The 7,544-nt window shown below is 41.8% G+C and overlaps 1 non-coding gene across 1 annotated transcript; it reads right to left on the reverse strand.

Annotated features, from left to right (window-relative positions):
* Positions 1-594: 594 nt before the first annotated feature.
* Positions 595-737, reverse strand: LOC127688208 (small nucleolar RNA SNORA48). Its single transcript, XR_007978619.1, has one exon. It is a non-coding gene; the product is annotated as a small nucleolar RNA SNORA48 (small nucleolar RNA).
* Between the last annotated feature and the right edge of the window lie 6,807 nt (positions 738-7,544).

Genomic DNA, 7,544 nt, shown 5'->3' on the forward strand with positions numbered 1-7,544 from the left:
GGCGAGGTGCCAGGCTCACTCTCCCAAGTGCTGCAGCCTGTGAGGGCCTGGGCCAGCTTCCCTGCTCTCACACCCTTGTGGCTAACTCCACTGTACTGCCCAGGTGAGGCGCAGGGCCCAGTCTTCTGAATGCTGTTGCAGAGACAACTCATCTGTTCTCAGGACTGCAGGTGGTGAGGGGTCACCGTGGGAAGGCCTCACCCCCACACCCATGCTACCTCACAACAAAGGAGTGGCAGGGCCAGCTCTTCCTGGCTCATACCCTCAGGGCTGTGTCACTTGTGTTTCTGCCACCAGGGCTAGCTCTACTGTGCTCTCCAGGTGAGGTACAGGGCCCGCTATCCTGAGAGCTTCAGGCTGCTAGGAGCAGGGCCAGCTCTCCAGACTGGTAGTCCACAGGTCTCTGTCTGTTTTCTCCCTTTCTTGCTCTGCCATGTGGTGGCAGGTGGGGCTCTGTGGGTCTATGTCCCGCCTATGCCATGGGGCTGAGGGCAGATCTGTGGGCATCTTTCCCTGCCTGCACAATGCGGCATGGTGAAGGGAATGCCTCTGTCCATTTTCCTTCTCCTGAGGTGCACTGCTTGGATTTGATTTTCATGTGTCCTAGGCATAAAACAGCTTTGGCCACCAAGCCGGGTGTCAAGCTAGGATGAACAAAGGACCGCCGTCTGCTCTGCCCCAGATTGATAGAAGAATAACACCAACCGCAGGTATCTCTTTGCCCATTGCCAGGGTCTAGTGTGGGGAGTGCTTCTTTTAAAGTCTAAGATCCTGGCTTTACTATTGGTAAACTCTCCAGTCACTTGTCATTGAGTGGGAAACAGACAGACAGACAGACAAAAAATTCTTCAGTGCAGTGGTTTTTACATAGAGGTTATATTTTGGTTAGTTTGAGATATTTGATTGCATGTTTATTGTCTGTTTATAAATATTAGTAGCATAACCTTCTTCACTCTTTTTTAAAAAGATTATATATATATATATATATATATATATGACTGCATTCTAGCTATCTTCAGAAGAGGGCATCGGATCCCATTACAGATGGTTGTGAGCCACCATGTGGTGGCTGGGGATTGAACTCAGGACCTCTGGAAGATCAGCCAGTGCTCTTAACCACTGAGCCATCTCTCCAGCCCCACCTACTTTACTCTTAAAGTGTTTTGGATTATTTAATAATTTATATGTCATCCATGTTAGATCTATAGTCTGCTCCTTCAGTGTCTCTCTATTTTCTTAATATGTCAATGTACTTTGTCCATTTCATTTCTGGCTAGTTTTATGTCAATCTGATGGGGCTAAAGTCCTCTGAAAGAAGAGAGCCTCAATTAAGAAAATGCCTCCACCAGATGGGGCTATAGGCAGGCTTGTAGGGCATTTTCTTTCTTTTTTTTTTTTAATTTTATTTATTGATATATTTATTTACAATTCAAATGATTTCCCCTTTTCTGGACCCCCACTCCCCGAAAGTCCCATCAGTCCCCTTCCCTCCCCCTGTTTTCCTACCCAACCCTTCCCACTTCCATGTTCTGATTTTGCTCTATACTGCTTCACTGAGTCTTTTCAGAACAAGGGGCCACTCCTCCATTCTTCTTGTACCTCATTTGATGTGTGGATTATGTTTTGAATATTCCAGGATACAATGAGAAGACCAAACCTAAGGATTATAGGTATAGATGAGAGTGAAGATTTAAAACTGAAAGGGCCAGCAAATATCTTTAACAAAATTATGGAAGAAAACTTTCCCAACTTAAAGAGAGAGATGCCTATGAATATACAAGAAGCCTACAGAACTCCAAACAGACTGGATCTGAGCAGAAATACCTCTCACCACATAATAATTAAAACCCCAAATACACTAAACAAAGAAAGAATATTAAAGGCAGTAAGAGAAAAAGGCCAAGTAACATATAAAGGAAGACCTATCAGAATCACACCAGACTTCTCACCAGAGACCATGAAAGCTAGAAGATCCTGGGCAGATCTCATGCAGACTCTGTTGGGCATTTTCTTAACTAGTGATTGATAGGAGGGCTCATCCTACTGTGTGTGGGTAGTTATCCCTTTGCTGGTGGTCCTGGATTCTATAGGAAAACAGGCTGAGTAAGCCATGAGGAGCAACCCAGTAAGAAAGCACTCCTCCATCACAGCTGTATCATCTCCTGCCTCCAGGTTCCTGTCCTGCTTGAGTTCCTGTCCTGACTTCCTTTAGTGATAGACTACAGAGTGGAAGTGTAAGTCAAATTGACTCTTTTCTCCCCGTCTTGTATTTGGTCATGGTGTTTTACATGACAGTCGTAACCCTAACTAAGACAGGAATCAAACTGGACCACACTGCAGGGCCCTGAAACTGCCATCCTGCTCAGAGAGTGCTTGCTTTATGATATCTGCACAGTTTGCCCTTATGTTCCTTCAAATATCTGCTCAAATGCAATAATTGTTGGTTCCTTGGTCTATTGATACCTTCCATGTCTTTCCTATGTTTCAGGGCCTGGAAGCCAGTTTTGTTTTCTGTAGAGATGCAGCTGGGTTGTACTAACAGAGGCACTTGTACAGGATGGAGTAAAAAGAAAGAGAGAGGCTATTCTGTTTCTGGTGGTGATGTCACCTCCAGCAGAGCATGTTTGGATCCAACACGCCACAGGTGCTAATGACATAAGACCGTTAACTTTGGGTACCATAAGGACTCATAGCTAGGGCATGGTGGCAGGAAATAGAGGAGCAGAATAGAGGTGAATGTGGAATCTAGAAGCCTTTATTGGCTGTATAGATCTTGTCATAGCGAAGGACTACCACAGACCCTTGTTGGACTACTGACCGGAAATAAAAGATGAAATAATCTCTTTCTTTCCCAAGTTGCTTTTTGTCAGTTTTTTTTTTAAATCACAATAGTGAGAAAGCTACAACAGGGATTGTGGCCTGTATTACAGTTTCCCTAAATTTACGTGCTCAAGTGATAACTCTTGGTACTTCAGAATGCAACTGTGTTTGGAGACTTTGGAGTCTTTAAAGGTCATTAGATTTGCCCCTAGCTTAATATAACTGGTGTCTTTAGGAGAAAAGTCAGATATGATCAATAGGAGAGAAGTCTGTGCAGACACAGGGATAGAATTTTTATGTTGACCTCACTCAGTTACAGGGTGCTCAGGCAACTCATTAAACATTATTCTAGGTGTGTCTATGGATGAGGTTAACTCCAAATCTCCAGGCTAAGGAACGCTCATTGCCATTCTGCATGTGTGTGAGTCTCATCCAACTTACTGAACAGAACAAAGGCCCGAGTGAAGGAGAATCCACTCTCTGCCTGTATTTTACCTGGGATATGAATAGTCTACCTTTGGAGACAGACTCATTAGCATATACACTTTGAATATGGACTGGAACTATAGTGTCAGTAGTCCTGAGTCTCTAGCTTGCTGACTGTGGATTTTAGGAATTCTTGTCATGTATAAGCTCCCCAACCAACATTATAATATCAACCAATCAACCAACCAATCAGTAATCCATCCATTCATCATATTGCTTCTGTTTTTCTGTAGAGTTCAAAATGAGTAATACAATGACTACCAGTCAAAGGGGAGAGACCTCAGGAAAAAATGAGTCCTGCTGACCCTTGGCATATGGCTAACCCTCTAGTACTACAAGAAAACAGACTTATGGTTTTGTACCCTCAATCTATGATATTCTGCTATATCGCCCTAGAAAACTCATTCAGGCAGAGAGGGATTCTCACGGTACCTGACTGTACCTCTTCTTTCTTCTTTACTTTGGACCTGCTAACATTGTAAAACAATAACTACCGTATTGTCATTTTTGTTTAAAATATCCAAGGCAGCTTACCTTTTCTGACAAAATTCTGACTGACAGTATTTGTTATCAAGAATTTCAGCACACAATGTTAGATCAATGTGGGCCAGATTCCAGAACTTTCCAAATAGATATTGTTGTGAGAAGCTAGCTCAATGACGCTCAGTTTGCTTGTCTAGTTAGCTGAAACTTGGACCTGATAGATATTAATTATTAATTCAGAGAGGTCAATGTTCCATAACTTCCCTGTTATCATGACTAAGAAGAAATCCAAAGACTAAGAGAGAAAAGTTGGATTTTTTTTTTCAGGCACAATGCTCCCTTATTCCCCTAGGAAGACAGAGCATTAAGAGACTCACTGACGGGGAAAGCACAGCCATTGTCCCGAGATCCATAGTGTCTGTCTCCTGCCAGCTGCAGGCGAAAGTGATGGCTGTCATCTTTATGGAGTGCTTTGAGAGTAGCTAAACCATGTGGCAGCACTTAAGTTCCTGGGACAACATGACCCGGATCACTGAAATGGTTGGCAAGCGTGGAGTGGGAATCAGGACACTGTGCCCAGCTTGCCTGTTTGATCGGTGCCGTTAGGACTGCCAGATGTGCAGCCAAGTGAACTAGAAATATAATCAGAAACACTGGGAGCCGAGCAAAGGACAACGACGCTGTCATTGCCAGTGTGGTAGAGAGTTGTATACTTTCACTGTTTTCCCAGACGCAAGCTTGTCAGAGACTTGATGACTCTTGATCAGAGGCAAGATCAAGTCTCCCGGAAGAAGGGACTTGATTTTGTTTGTGAGGGATGTTGAAGTTCTTGTGTTCACAGATAAGTACCAAGAGAACCAGGAATGTTAAACATACGTGGCTGTCTCCTCAAATGGAGAGATGATGACCTATGTTCTGATCAGAAGCCTGGAGCAGATGTGATTAATAGCCTTGTGACCTTTGTACTATTTGTGTGGCCAAGGCAGATCCTCCCTGAGAACCTTATTGTGAGCATGTCCATCTATAGAACCAATCTTTATGAAAGATGTCCCGTGTGTTTACAAAGAATTTCGATGTAGTCATGTCTTAAGCTTTATTCTGCACATGTGATTGTGTTATTGATCACTGGGAATTTTTATCAAATTGTGCTGTGCTTAAATATGCCCAAACAAACTTCTCAGGGTCAGACCCTGAAGTTTGAAACAATACCACCCATTAAGTTGTTGAACCAAACTACCTTCTTACTTCCATTGGATTGTTAATCTGTTGGCTGTGGTGGTTGCAGATACTCCTGGATGTGTGTGTGTGTGTATGTGTGTGTGTGTGTGTGTGTGTGTGTGTGTGTTTGTGTGTGTGTGTGTGTGTGTGTGTGTGTGTGTGCCTTGACAGACATCAATTTTGGGTGTTGTTTCTCAGGAGCAGAACACATGGTTTTGGTAGGTTTCTCACTGGGACCTGGGACTTGCCATTTAGGCAGGCCTGTCTGGCCAGTGATTCCTGGGGAGCCATCATTCTTTGCTTCCCCAGAGCTAGGATTATATGCATATTCTACCACACCTGGATTTTTACATGGATACCAGGGTTTGAACTCAGGTCCTTATGATTATGTAGCAAGGACTTCACTAACTGAGCCATTTCTTTAGCCCCATTATATTAATATAAATCTACAAAGTAAATATCCCTCTAAGATTCCCCGAGGGGATGTGCAACTACATATCCATACAACAGCAAGCTGAGGAGAAATGACAATATCCTTGGGAACTGTATCAAGAAAGTGAAATTAGTGCTAATTCCTGGGTACCACAAAATGCATCTTTGCTCTATCAGAGTTGGGGTTGAAGGAAGTTGAATGATAAATGGAGTTAGTCTAGATCCATATCATAGAAAGTCTTAATGTCTGTTTCAGGGTTGGTTTCAATGTTTCTGAACTTATGCCTGGAATAAATCAACTAGTAACTGGGACTGTCCTTATCTTAGTTTCATGGTCTGTATCCCAAGAACTATTAGGATAGGAGATCTAAGCAGAAAGTCCTACAGAATATTTTTTGTACCGATAATAAATCACAGCAGTGCCACACATCTGAATGAACTGTAGCATCACCATCAAAGACTTGAAAGATGAAAGGGTGGTGATTCTTCACTTGCTTCGTCTTCTGGCCTAGCCAGAAGGCATCTGGATCTTGAACGGTGCATTAAAAAAATAACAGCAAAAACTACAGAAAGCCTACATACATGTGGAAACTGAACAACTCTTTACTCAATGATAACTTGGTCAGGGAAGAAAGAAAGAAAGAAATTAAAGACTTCATGGAATTTAATGAAAATGTTGACACGTCATACTCAAACTTATGGGAAACAATGAAAGCATTGTTAAGAGGAAAGTTCACAGCACTACGTGCCCTGGAAAAGAAACTGGAGAGACCTTACACTAACAACTTAACAGCACACCTGAGAGCTTTAGAACAAAAAGAAGCAAACTCACCCAAGAGGAGTAGAAGGCAGGAAATAGTCAAACTCAGGACCGAAATCAACCAAATAGAAACAAAGAAAACAATACAAAAAACCCAACAAAACCAGAAGCTGGTTCTTTGAAGGTAGCAACAAGATAGATAAACCCCTAGCCAAACTAATTAAAGGGTTGAGAAACAGTATCCAAATTAACAAAATCAAAAATGAAAAGAGAGACATAACAACAGAAACAGAGGAAATTCAAAAAAATCATCAGATCTTACTATAAAAGCCTATACTCAACAAAACAGGAAAACCTAGATTAAATGAAGGGTTTTCTAGAGAGATACCACCTACCAAACTTAAATCAAGATCAGGTAAACTATCTAAATAGGCCCATATGGCACAAGGAAATAGGAGAAGTATATATTGGATATTAGCCCTCTGTCGGATGTAGGGTTGGTGAAGATCTTTCTCAATTTGTTGGTTGCTGTTTTTTTTTTTCCTTTTGATAGTGTCCTTTGCCTTACAGAAACTTTGTAATTTTATGAGGTCCCATCTGTCAATTCTTGATCTTAGAACATAAGCTATTGGTGTTCTGTTCAGGAAATTCCCCCCTGTGCCCATGTCCTCAAGGGTCTTTCCCAGTTTCTTTTCTATTGGTTTCAGTGTGTCTGGTTTTATGTGGCGGTCCTTGATCCATTTGGAGTTGAGCTTAGTACAAGGAGATAAGAATGGATCAATTCGCATTTTTCTGAATGCCGACCTCCAGTTGAACAAGCATCATTTGTTGAAAAGGCTATCTTTTTTTTTTTCCACTGGAGGGTTTTAGCTCCTTTGTTGAAGATCAAGTGACCACAGGTATGTGGGTTCATTTCTGGGTCTTCAATCCTATTCCATTGATCTACCTGCCTGTCACTGTACCAATACCATGCAGTTTTTAACACTATTGCTCTGTAGTATTGCTTGAGGTCCAGGATACTGATTCCCCCAGAAGTTCTTTAACTGTTGAGAATAGTTTTAGCTATTTTGGGTTTTTTGTTATTTCAGATGAATTTGAGAATTGCTCTTTCTAAGTCTATGAAGAACTGAGTTGGGATTTTGATGGGGATTGTGTCGAATCTGTATATTGCTTTTGGGAAGATGGCCATTTTAACTATATTAATCCTGCCAATCCATGAGCATGGAAGATTTTTTCATTTTGTGAGGTCTTTTTTGATTTCCTTCTTTAGAGACCTGAAGTTCTTGTCATACAGATCTTTCATTTGTTTGGTTAGAGTCACACCAAGATACTGTATATTGTTTAT

The sequence above is a fragment of the Apodemus sylvaticus genome, chromosome 6 (assembly GCF_947179515.1).
Source record: "Apodemus sylvaticus chromosome 6, mApoSyl1.1, whole genome shotgun sequence".
Classification (NCBI taxonomy): Eukaryota; Metazoa; Chordata; class Mammalia; order Rodentia; family Muridae; genus Apodemus; species Apodemus sylvaticus.